The 13,123-nt window shown below is 43.4% G+C and overlaps 1 pseudogene; it reads right to left on the reverse strand.

The window, feature by feature from the left end:
* Positions 1 to 8,911: 8,911 nt before the first annotated feature.
* On the reverse strand, positions 8,912 to 9,030 carry LOC112476511 (annotated as a pseudogene).
* Between the last annotated feature and the right edge of the window lie 4,093 nt (positions 9,031 to 13,123).

The following is a 13,123-nucleotide window of genomic DNA, read 5'->3' on the forward strand; positions in this document are numbered from 1 at the left end:
TGGACCCCTTCTCTCCCTCCCCTCTCTACCCCCCAGCTTAACCTTGCCCGCTCCCCGCCCATGAGTGAAAATGTTCACTCCGAGCATGGGAGGTTCAGTTTTGAGAACTGAACTAGAGGATCGACTGGCCAAAGGTAATAGGTTTTTTTCTTTTTTTCAAGTTCACAGGGAGCAAGCGAACTTTAAGGTTTTATGGTTTTCCCTCCCCTAATGGGTGCTTGGTGAACGGAAGGATGGAGTAATCAGCTGAAGTGCAGAAACCTTCCCTTGAATGCTTAAATGGTGGGGAAATAGTTTCTAAAGCGAGAGCAATAATGATAACCAATCAAACGCTGGCTCGAGATTTAGCAAACTTGACCGATAAGAGAGAGCCGTCTGAGGTCTAGATAAGTGTTGCAGTTTCACACATTATAAGAGGCATGAAAATCTTGAGAGCCAGGTGGCTGAAAGACAGCCAAAAAAAGGAAAAAGACTCCCTTTGGTTCACTGAAGATGACACATTGAAACAGCCAATCTGCCAGAACACTGTAATTCTGAAAGAAGGCAGAATTAATTTGAATACATTTGTTCAAAGTCCTGAGAATCGAGGCACAAAACATTTTCATCTTTTGGAAATGGTGACCAGCCCACACAAGGTAGAGCTCGTTTCCACATGGCCAGTATCGTCCCAACTGTTTCTCCCTAGCCGTTCTCATCATCTCCAACCCCAGGGACTGTTTTTTCAGGGCAAGGATCTTGACGGAGCCTTTGCTTAGGAGGCCACTAGGATATGCAAACTGGGGCTTTGTCATTCTCTGAGGACTTAACTAAGTTTGACATCAAAGTAGATTTCGGTTCTTTTCCTTTTCTCAGTTAAAACAACAACCAGTACAAAGATTGACAAGAAAATGATTCTAACGTGGTTTAGAAGACAGTTAATTCAGAGATTCAGCATTGTGACTTTTTGCCGGAACGAAATGAAAGTGAATTGCTAGAACTCGAATTGCTAAATTTAACACCTGAATGTGTGACATAAAAACATAAAGAGCCAATTTGCTAATCATTTGCCTGGAACTGAGCAGAAAGCATCTGGTTTTTAAAACTACTTTGTGGTCAACTAAACATGTTTTTGTATTCCTCAGAACCCTATCTTTAAAAAAAAAAAAAAAAAAGCCCTCCACAAAACGACACTTTCTGTTTGTAGACTGTTTATTCCTCTTCCTCAGGCCTGGTAGGCAGGGCTCTGCTAAGTTTCTGGGTCTTCCAGCTGGTACCCAGGTTGCTATAGTGATTTTAGGAGCAAATTCCAGAGTGAGCAGTTGTCTGAGGAGTCTTTGCTTAGGGCCTGAAAACTGCTCAGTGGGAGCATCAGCAGATGACACAGATTTTTTTCCAGAGTTAAAATGAAAGCCTCAGGAAACAAGGATTCACCTGCTTCTTTCCCAGGCAGAGAAAACTAGTTGAGAGTTTGTCTCCATTTGACTTTGGCAAATGACTTCAGCAGTACTTTATTTATAGTTTTCACAAATCATCTCAGGAAAGCTAGAAGTCACTAAACCCCCCATCCCACCAGCAAAGACAATCTGCTCCTCTGCCCACCTTCCTGTCAAGGTCCCCCAGACTGAGCCAGAGAAGAATTCTGGGCCCCCTTGGGTGCCCCCGTGTGTTTTGAGAAGGCTATTGGGCCCGGAGAGATGGCTGAGGGGATAGGGGAGCTGCAGGTCCCGTTTTCTTCAGCTAAAACGTGCGAAAGGCCGAGGCCCATGGTCCAGCTCCTTGGGAGACAAAAGCGCCTCAGCTGACAAAGAAAGAACACAGGACTATTTCTACGCCAGGCATTCCACATTCCAAGTGTCTCGGACTTTATTTTTTTTAAGCTGGCTATTTTTGTATTTATTTTGGTATTTATTTGCCTTTACAGAAGCTTGTTTAGAGTCACAGAGTAAAGAAACATTTCCAGTTTATTTAAGTATTTAAGAAGTTCAGAGGGCATGGCCGTACTGCAGAGTGCCCCCGCCGCCTTCCCCACCTCCCAGCTGCTGAGGTCTGGCCTTCCTCGTCTCTGCCCTCAGCCTGCTCTGGCCCAGCTGTTCTCCCATAATCAGTTTCATATGAGGGGAAACTCAATTTCTGATGGACTGACAGGTTCCAGACCAGTGACTTGAATGCAGAAAGTGACAGCATTTGTATTTGTGTCAGTGCAAGGCTTGAGTCTATCAGATCATTGGTAAGAATTTTAGGAGAACTTTAAAGGTCAAATCAAGTCAGCATAGCACCATTCCTGGAAAAAAAAAGCGGGGGGGCTGTTTTTTGTTGTTATTTTTAATTGGGAGGAAAAAAACGTACAGCTGAAATATCTTTGACATCCTTTGACATCGGTCACTGGTTTCAGCCTTCTGTTCCCTAACCTTCTCTAAGGTAAAGTGGGAACATGGGTGGACTCACACCCTTCCCGCTTCTGCACACCTGCTAGGGGAGCACCCGTGCTGGTTCGTTGGAGTCTTTAATTCCCTCCCACGTCTACACTGCCTTCCAGGTCCATCTGCCATCCCAGTTGTGCGTCCAGAGGTGAGGAAATGCGAGTGGAGATGTCCGGAAACCACGTGCCACGGACCTCAGCCCCTTGCAGTCGGGCTCCGGGGAAGTCGGTGTCCCTGCTAGCTGACATCGACCCCTTCTCCGGGTCCCCCAGGCGTTCCTTGGCTTATTTGGCGAACTTTGGGAAATGAGTTGGGATTGAGCCTAATTTGGCTGCCCAGTTCTGTTCAGAAGGAAGGCAGTTAGAGTTTATGCAGAAAGGAGCAGAAAACCACGTTTCATCAGTGGGAAGCTATTACTACACACTGACCAAGGTTTCAGAAAGACTCTCGAACCTGCGCGGGGTTCGAGGTCGGTGCGGGGAGTCACTCCGCCTGGACGCCAGGGACTCTTTTTATCTTCGATCCCTCGTCTCTTTGTCCCCAGGTGCAAGGCCGCGTTTCCTCATGCTCTTCCTCTCTTCCTGCGGCTGCCTTGGCATTATTATTTCTTGCCTAAAATATTGCAAGAGCTTCTTCCTCTCTTTCCTTGCCCTGTGAAGAACCACATCTCCGCCTTATTTCCATATCTGCCTTCTAGGATTCGATGCCCCACTGGACAGGGGTGGCAGGAGACAGCAGGAGAGCGTCTGGAAGAACCGTGGTGCAAGAAATAGATGTCTCACCTACGGCTTGTAAGCACACAGCCCGAAGAGAGGGAGAGGGAAGTATGAAGACGCTGGTTAGTGGAAAATTACAATAGATTCTACAGCAGGAAGTCCAGCGTTTTGTGTAAAAGGGGACTTCCACTGCATTTAATAACCCTGGGCCGAGCGTCATGACTTTTATGGCTTTAATTGTACCCCTGTGCAATAAATCATTCTGCAAAGCTTTCGTGTGCTAGGAATTCTAAGGAGTAAGTGCCTACAAAGTTGAGAGTGACAAACCAAAAGCTGAGAGAAAACTGCTTGGAGCTTGGACAGAGGTCGAATTCAGTGTCCAAGGATCTGAATGAGGAGGTGGCGCCCAGCACTCTGAGACTTCTGCTCAGATCAGCCTGCGGTAGGAGGGTGGGAGTGTCCAAACAGGATCAGCACCGCACGAAGCAAACAAAGACCGTTTGTTCATTTTTCTGTCATAAATGTGGAACTCCAAAAGCACCCAGGGCGCGTTCGACAGCTGCCCGGCACTTTTACATAACATTTTATTTCAGCCTCAGGATAAACCCACAGGTTAGGCCCTGTTCTTATAGTCATGTTGCAGGTGAGGAAAGCGAGGCTCTTGAGAACTGGAGTGACTTGTGAAAGTTCCCTCAGGCAGTACATGGCAGAGCCAGGCTTTGAATCCAGGGTTCCTGACCCCACAGTGCTTTCTTGCTTAAAACACAGGATGAGAGAAGAAACACCGGTGCTTAGGTGCTTCCCCAGGACTCAGGGGCATGAAGTCACCGTGGCTCCTCCAAACCCTGGCTCTGACCCTTTATGGTCCCTGGAAAACCTGGGGGAACTTGGAACCAGGCTCCCAAGACTCCCTCCTGGTGTCACACTGGAAATGTCTCCTGAAGAAGTCTGTGATGGATGTAGGACTAGGACAGAAGGTGTCAGCAGAGGGGGCTCCAGGCCACCGCAGAAGCGGCCAGGTTTTAGGCTCCATAGGTGGTCCCAAGGGGATGGGCTCCACCAGCAACTTTCAGGAGCCATAGGACCTAGTCTGTTTAGGGAGGCGGTAGGAAGGAGGGGACCATGTGTATCTAACATTTTATACAAGGCTGGCTACAGAATTTGCAGAATGAAATTGTGGCCTCTAGTTCAGAATTATTAAGAACCTCGAGATGGTGACAGCGGAGAGTTAAACCCAACGTGGAGACCTGTGTCACACACTCTATTTTATATTGTATCTGGCTTCATTTCTCAGCTGCCATTATAAATGTTTTTCTGCAGAAGGAGTGCTAGGCAGAACAAAGATTCCGATTTCTCTTTCCCAAATTCGCTCAAAATAGCCAAATTATAACAGCCACCATTATCACGTAGGCGCTGTGTTCCAAGCAGTTAACTGTATTATGACTTCTCCCCACGACACACCTTCCCACATAAGAAAAGTGAGGCTGCAAGAGGCGGTAAGACCAACGGCCAGCTGGAGGAAACTCGAAATCTAAACACCGGTCTCTGGGTTTCAGACTTCCTCCACTCTGCATTGCCTCAACCTTCGAGCCCTGCAAGAAATAGGGTTTTAGGAGCTTCTGCCAGGGACACGGATAGTTCCATGCTAGGTTAGTGTTTACATACCTTTATATATCACTTTCATAACTTTTAGGCATATTTTCAATCTACTTACGCTCTTATTAGTATTTTTCTTTCAATAATTCGCTTTTTAAAAAACTTTAGCTTCATGATAAAATAGTGACTGTGAAATTGTGGGTTTAGTGCACTAGCTATACATTTTTTTCTAATACACATTAAAATAAATAAACTCCTTGTCCCACGTATTCTACTTTAATAAGTGCATCCTATAACTGTGTTCACAGGCGGGTGAAAGGCTGCATATGCAAGAAGATTCATTGCAACAGTGTTATGCTAGCACATCATTGGAAACGACCCGACCGTCCCTCCACAGGGACTGGTTGTAAGGAGGAAGACTACACAGACATTTAAAACAAAAAGGGGAGGAAGCTCTCTGTGTCCTGATAAGGAACTATTATTGAGAGAAAAGAGCAAGGTACAGAACTGTGTATCAAATATTATGTGCGTAAAAGGAGAGGGGATGGGGAGGGGGTGTCTACATTTGTATATGCATAGAATCTTTTCCGAGAGAAGAGCGCTCATAAACTACTACGAGCGGTTCCTGTTGGGTGGAACGAGTTTAGTAGTGATGGGAGGAAATTTTTTCATATTTGTTGACCATCGTGGATGTATTATTTGTCCAAAAAAGTAAATGAATTAAACTAATACGATAGTTATTATGATCAAAATGGTAGTCCCCATCCTTCCTAAAATCATCTTATGAGCCATCAGTAGTATGTGTCCCTCCGTGGGGAAGATGCTGCTCTCATGGTTGGACTCTCCATCTAAGTTAAGTGCTCACGCGAATGGGGTGAAGGTGTGCGCTGTCGAGCAGGAGAAAAGTCCTGGGCAGGGTGAGCCAGCTCTCGTGCTAAGAAGGAAGTATAATCTGATGAATGGATAATATGTTGCTGGACGCCCTGACGCCCAGAAAAGAATCTGAGCCCCAGAGAGAAGGGGCTGTGTCACTTTGTGAAGAATCCGTGAGCTACCTCTGTGGCCAGATAGGAAAAAGATCTAAAATTGGGGCCTTCCAGACAGCGTCTTCTAATCTCAGCCAAGGGTTCTGGGGAAAGAGATGTGAACACCAGCCAGGTCAGGATGAAGGCCCTGGATGACAGAGAACAGACAGTGTGGATGAAAGGACCCAGAAGAAGGGGCTGTGTCACTTTGTGAAGAATCCGTGAGCTACATCTGTGGCCAGATAGGAAAAAGATCTAAAATTGGGGCCTTCCAGACAGCGTCTTCTAATCTCAGCCAAGGGTTCTGGGGAAAGAGATGTGAACACCAGCCAGGTCAGGATGAAGGCCCTGGATGACAGAGAACAGACAGTGTGGATGAAAGGGGATGTGTGCAAGTACATTCTGACTTGGGGAGTTGGTGCCAGCCTCCTGCACTGGGCAGCAGGAGCTTACTCAGGTCACTGAGTGAGTGGTCAAGAACCATCTGACACAAGAGTTGGTTGCACTTCTGTTAATGCAGCCTACGATTGCATTAGCTATTTTGGCAACCATATGACTCTGCTGACTCACCCTGAGCTTGCAGTCAACTCGAATGGCTAGGCTTCTCCCAACATGGAGCTCTTAAGAGTTGTCGTCTTCCTATGTTTGGGCAGTCGAGTTTTTAAACTTAAGAGTAAATCTTTACATTTATCCCTATCAAATTTCAACTTCCATATTTGGTGAATCAGTATGAGTCAGGCAATATTGTAATTCCGTTATGGTATGTGTTGAATCTGAATTGTCTTGTCTAAGGAAAATCTTGGCTAAGTATCTCTCTGATATTTGCAAATACCTTTCCTGGTGCACCTTCGGGGAAGTCTTCTCAGAAAAGCGAAAGGGTTTGCTTTGACCTGACTTGTTTTTAGCAAACTCACGCGAGTTCCTAAAGGTCCCAGCTTCCATTTTGTTTTTTAAGTGCCTTTATTTGTTTGTTTTGTTTTTGTTTGTTTGTTTGTTTAATAATGGTTTTTAGTTTTCGATTATAGTTAGCATACAATATTCTATTAGTTTCAGGTGTGCAACATATTGATTCAACATTTCTATAACTTACGAAGTGATCACCCTGATAAATCTAGTACCTATCTGACACCGTACATAGTCATTACCATATTACTGACCATATAGTCCTTATGCTATACTTTACATCCCCAGGACTATTTTGTAACTACCAATTTGTGCTTCTTAATCTCTTCCCCCTTTTTCACTCATCTGCCTCCACTCCCCTCTCATCTGACAACACTCAAAATGTTCTCCGTATCTATGAGTTTGTTTCTGTTGCCTTTGTTTAATAATCTATATTTCAGAATTCTTTCCAGGGATCAGCCAGTAAATCTTTGATGTCATTTTTAGAATTCATGCCTTTCAGCAAAGTAGAATCACATCATCCTGGCTTTCTAGCATCTCTCTCAGTCTTCTCGATGCTTCAGTTACTGACAAGGTTTTAGGGATCATACTTCCAAAATCATTTGGTTCCTGGGATTTAATGGATCTGGATTGGATAAATGGAATTGCTTTGTAACAGCTGTCAGCTTTCTCACCATCTTCGGGCTGCGACTTCATTCCCTCTGTGACTCAGGGACAAAGCGGGAGCTGGGGAATTCTGCTTTCTCTTTGAAATCTGTTAACGTGATGCCAGCTGCACCAAGCAGTGACCCTCCCTGCTCTTGTACTGACACTAAGGAGCTTTGTGTTGTCCTTAGTATTTTTTTGCAGCCTCAGCTCTCGCTGGGCGTCAGCTTTCTCTGTACTCTGCCTTTGGTCTCTGCCCAGCATTTGGATTTTTCCATGGTCGGAAGCCAGGTCCTCCATCATTTGTGCTTATCTGACCTCCTGAAAGAGTTCCCTGGGGAGTCCCATTGCCTCTCCATGTCCTTCCTCTCTGGGATCCCTGAGTACTATGTGGTTGGCGTTTGTTTCTGAGAAATCTCCCGTCTCTCTTGAGCAATCAATTGTTTTACAGCTATGGGCCAGGGATGCACATCTATTTTTCATTGTTTATTAGCCAAGGATCACTTCTTTGTTGTATGTATGTATGTATGTATGTATTTCTTTATCTATCTATTTATTTATTTATTTTGCGGGGCCTGGGGTGTGTTGGCATACAACAAAAAATAACTAGAGCAAACTTAAGCAAACACTGAAATTTATTATAAGGGCTACAAATGTCTCTCAGAGGCTAAAGAAATTCAGTTGGGCCTCCAGAAAAGCCGGAATCTGGAACTGGAATGTCACTGGGATTCTCCGTCTCTGGTCTCTGATTCTCACTGGTCACCTGCTTCATTCTCTCTGTATGCAGACTTTGCTTTCCTGGACCTCGTGGCCAAACATGGTAGAAGCACAGCTCCTAAGTTAACATGTCATGGTTCCAACTCCCCAAAGAGATGAGCCTGCTGTCTCTGTTTTAAATTCTGATTCACAAGAGATAGAACCTAATTGGGCCACTTTATCGGGTGCCCACCATGGTCCAACCAGCCGGGTACTGTGCAGTTCAGATGCAGCCACAGGGCCTGCTCTCCTGCTTTGGATTTAGATGGACACTTCCTAGAGAAGCAGGAGGAGGAACACAGCCTAATAAGTGTCTGGTCTTCATGCCGTCATGCATTCATCCGACAAATATTCAGGATATGTCCACACACTGTTTTAATTGTTAGGAACACTACAGGGGAAGCAAAAAAGAATCTTTAAAAATTATATTTTGCTAAATGTGAGGTATATTTCTAACTCTTCTGTACCCTCCCTTTTTTTTATATTATGACGTGGTCAGTTTCTACTCCTTCTACATCAGTAACTGTCTTGTTTAGGGCAGCACTTCTTAGATACCCACTGACTTGGAAATCTGCTTACCTGAGGGAAATATGCTGAAGAAACACATAAATGAATTATCCAGTGACCTGGCCTTCCTAGGGAGAAAGACCCATAGAGTATTAAGTGCGTCCAGGTGAGATGCAAACTGCATCCCTGGTTCTGTTGGTGGATTACATTTAGTGGATGGGGACAATAGAGAGAAGACATGGGAATGAAAAGGCCAATTGCATCCAAAATGAGAAAGTTACAAGCTGTGCGGACTAGAATCAAATCAGATCAGCCATCGTTTAAAAAATATATATTTTTTAATTTTTTTTCATTATTTTTAAAATGCCTACAGCACCTGATACTCCTAGGTTATCTCCCATCCAAGTACTGACCAGACCCAACCCTGCTTAGCTTCTGAGATCAGACGAGATTGAGCACGTTCAGGGTGGTATGGTCGTAAACTAAAAGAAATGTTTTACATCAGCACATATTTATTAAACTTTTGCTGTACCATGTTAGGTGCTAGGTTCTGTAGAAAATGTCAAGAAATAAAACTCCATGCCTTCAAAGAGTTTTACAGCTAGCTGAACAGATAAAGTAGAAAATAAATAATATAACACAGTGTCATGCTTTGGGGTTTGATCATAAATGCTGTAAGAATTCAGAGAAATGAACATTGCTGAGACTAACTTAGGTCAAGGAAGGTTTCAGGTAGGGGATGAGTGTAAGCTGAACTCTTAAAGATGAGTTGGGTTCATATGTGCACAAAAGAAGTCAAAGAACAATTTTATAGTGAGGACTCAGGGTAGTTACTTGTCTTACTCCGAGTTCAGAGCTTTAATTATTGTGTTCATTCATTAATTCATTCATCAATCATCATTTACTGAGGATATAGATATTGTGTGTATAAAGGGTACAAAGATGGAGATGACCCTGGTCTCTAGTGTGCTTAATGTGAGGGGTCTTTAAAAGAATAGGCATTATACATGCCCTCACTTTGATGATGAGATGGATACATGCAACCAACCGAACTAAATCATTGCAGTGACTTTAAAAGCAGCATTGGTATTTTGCACGTATTTTGAGAATCTACCTTGTGATAGGCAAAAAAATAGGGCGGAAAAATCAGACATAGGTCCTGTATTCCTGGAGTTTACAGTCTAGGTGGGAGACTATAATTTAAACAAGAAATTGCACTTGCGTATAGTTGAACACACACAAGAGGTAGAGAGAGATAGAGAGAGGCTGCTCTGAGAGCACAGGCAAGAATAACTAAAGTGGCTGATGAGTCACGGAAGAGAAGGCTGGCACTTGGTAGCTGTGACAGGCAGTGTTCTAAGATGACCTCCAATGATCCCTGCCATTATGTAATCTCCTCCCCTTGAGTGGGCAGGACCTTTGCCTTGCTTCTGACCCACAGAATATGGCAATGCCAATGGTAATTAAGATCCCTAACTAGCTGACTTTAAATTAATCGAGAAAGATCATCCTGGGTGAACCTGACCTAATCAGGTAGGTCCTTTAGAAGGAGGCCTAGAGGTCAAGGAGTCAATGAAGTAGAGACTCTCTTTCCATAGCTGGCCTTGAAGAAGCAAGCATCATCGTTCTACAGCTACATTCTTTCAACAACATGAGAACGCTAAGAAGCAGGCCCCACCCCAGTCTGGCCTCCGGATGAGAAAGCAGCCCACCAACACCTTGATCTCAGCCTTGTGACCTTGAGCAGAGGATCCAGCTAAGTCATGGCTAGACTCCTGACCTCTGAAAACTGTGATAGTAAATTTGTGTGATTTTAAACACCAAGTTTGTGATAATTTGTTATACAGAAAACTAATACAGTGTTAAGTTGGATGAAACTAACTTGTGATGTCTTCCTAGAGAAGGAAGACTTTTAGCACTGAGGGTTTCAACTAGCATTGCTGACCAACAGGACCCATCTTGAGTTTTTCTGTTTCTACCCTATAAAATCCAGGCCAAGTTGAAATATAATAAATGAGGTCTCCCAGCCCACCTCCTGAAGATTTCCTGTCCAGTACTCAGTGTAAATGTCTACTTGATGTTAGAACCGAGGCCATAGAAAATAGTGTGTCCTTTTCCCTCCTTTTATAATTGTACCTCACTTCATGCAAATAATGGGATGCTGACAAACTCCATAACAAGTTTTTTCAGGCAGGATTCAAGTTTTTTAATTTATGGTTCATTTAACCAATTAGCAAGGGTCTACAGAGTACCTGCCATGTTCTAGAACCATGCTAAGTGTGATGAAAGACTAGAGGAAAATTGATACATGTTTCTACCCTTTGAGGAGCTTGAGTGAGAAACTTCATGTAGTAGAAAAAAGTGAAAGAACAAGAAAACACTAAACTCTAATAAAAGGTGGGATGAGGAGGTAATTGCTGAGTGCCGAGGAGTAATGAGAATAATGAGTTTGATTTCACAGGCAACTCCCTCAGAGAAAAAGAAAAGTATTAGGAATGTTCTTAGCTTCCGGCTAAATGAACACATGCAACCGGAGTTTGTGATCTGTTAGCTAATCGTACATCAATCTTGCTCATTCAGAATTTTGGAATAATTTCTAAGACACTGACTGAAACGTGGAGTTATCCAACCAATGTTTCGACAAAATTTATTCAACTAATAATGTTTACTGAACACCTACTATATCAAGCGCTGTGCTAGGAATCGAGAATACTGTCAGAATGTTTTAAACTGTAAATAACAGAAAACCCCATTCAAGTGATTTAAACAATAAACTGATTTATTCTCACCAAACGAGAAATCCTTAGGTAGGTCAGCTCCAAGATTGGTTAATGTAGGAGCTCAGCAACGTAATTAAAGACCCAGGTTCTTTTTAGTTTTTCATTCTCTTTAAGACAATGGCTTGTTCTTAGCTGGCTCTCCTCATGGTCACAAGATAGCTGCCACTATTCTAGGCACATCTTCACAGTATCGTCTAGGTGAAAAGGAAATACTGTTTCTTCCCATGTATCTTTTTTTTTCTCTCAATAAGGAAAAACTAAATCTTTCCCAGAAATCTTCGGCAGATTTTCCTTAACATTTATTAATCAGAATTATATCTCATGCTTGTGCCTAAACCAGTCAGAACCCCATTACTCGGGGCAGTGTTGAGGGCTCATCTCACCTGAAACACATGGTCTCGGGAGAGTGGAGAGTAGAGCAGAGTCAGGTTCTACCAAAAGGAGGAAAAAGAATGAGCGTGGCCGGAAAGGCCGTCTATTGACACTACCGGTAAGTATTGTAATGACTGCTCTGCGCTGGGGGACAGAAACAATCTAACAGAGGGTGTTCAGTTACAAATCAGGACGAACACTGTGCCTGGAGAGAGCTGTATGCTGTGAGAGAGAGAGCAGGGTGGTCACAGCCAGGGCGGGGGTCAAGAAAGGCCATTCAATAAAGAAGTCGGTATGCATACCATGGAATGTTACTCAGTCACGAAAAAGAATGAAATCTTACATGGATGGACCTGAGAGGTATTATGCTAAGTGAAATAAGTCAGACAGGGAAAGACAAATACGATATGATCTCGTTTATATGTGTACTCTAAAGAACGAAATAAATAGACAAACGAAACAGAAACAGACACATAGATACAGAGAACAAACTGATGGTTGCCAGATGGGAGGGGAGTTGGAGGGCGGGGTGAAAAGGTGTACAAATTGGTAGTTATGAACTAGTCATGGAGATGTAAAGCGTAGGGAATAGAGTCAATAAGGTGGTAATAGCTATGTGTCGTGCCAGGTGGGTACTAGACTAATTGAGGGGATTATTTTGTAAATTATATAAATATCTAACCATTATGCTCGGGTACTAGACTAATTGAGGGGATTACTTTGTAAATTATATAAATATCTAGCCACTATGCTGTACACCTGAAAATAACAGGTGTCAGCTTAAGGAGAGAGAGTTCTGCGTGGCAGGCTAGAATAAAAAAGTAAAAACGGGGCAAAAAAAGTTTAAAGTCTCGCTTAGCTACAAAACCACTTAGGTTTCCTAGAAATAATCAATATGCTAACTGGGTTTTGATAATTTATTCACTGGAGGGACTAGCAATATCTCTTCCTGGCATCGCTGCTACCTGCAGGTCACTTGCCAATGATTTCTAACTTGTTTCTGAAATATGTCCCTCCATTGTTTACTGAGTATTGGTGCTGGAGATTCTAGAAGGAATAGGCCTGGGCCCAGCTCTCAAGGGGTCTAAGAGATGAACAGATGAAGAGATAAATTAAACAAATAAATAATTAAGTGTTTAGGAGGCGGTACAAAGGAGGGGGAGATCCTCTCTACTACGTGGAGGTGGCACTACATTCAGAAAGGTGGTGATATTCTTTAACTGGGCCTTCAGGGATGAGTAGGAGTTTGCCAGGCAAAGAAGTGAGATGGGAAGCCCTTCCAAACACAGGAAATGGTCCATGCAAAGACACGCACATCTTCTCAATTCTCACGCCTTCAAGCCTACAAGCTCTATAAGTACAATTTTATGTTTTATTTTTGGGATCTTAGAAATGTGGTGATAATTGATGAGTTCCTTCGGTTG

This window comes from Pteropus alecto, unplaced genomic scaffold (genome assembly GCF_000325575.1).
Source record: "Pteropus alecto unplaced genomic scaffold, ASM32557v1 scaffold101, whole genome shotgun sequence".
NCBI lineage: Eukaryota > Metazoa > Chordata > Mammalia > Chiroptera > Pteropodidae > Pteropus > Pteropus alecto.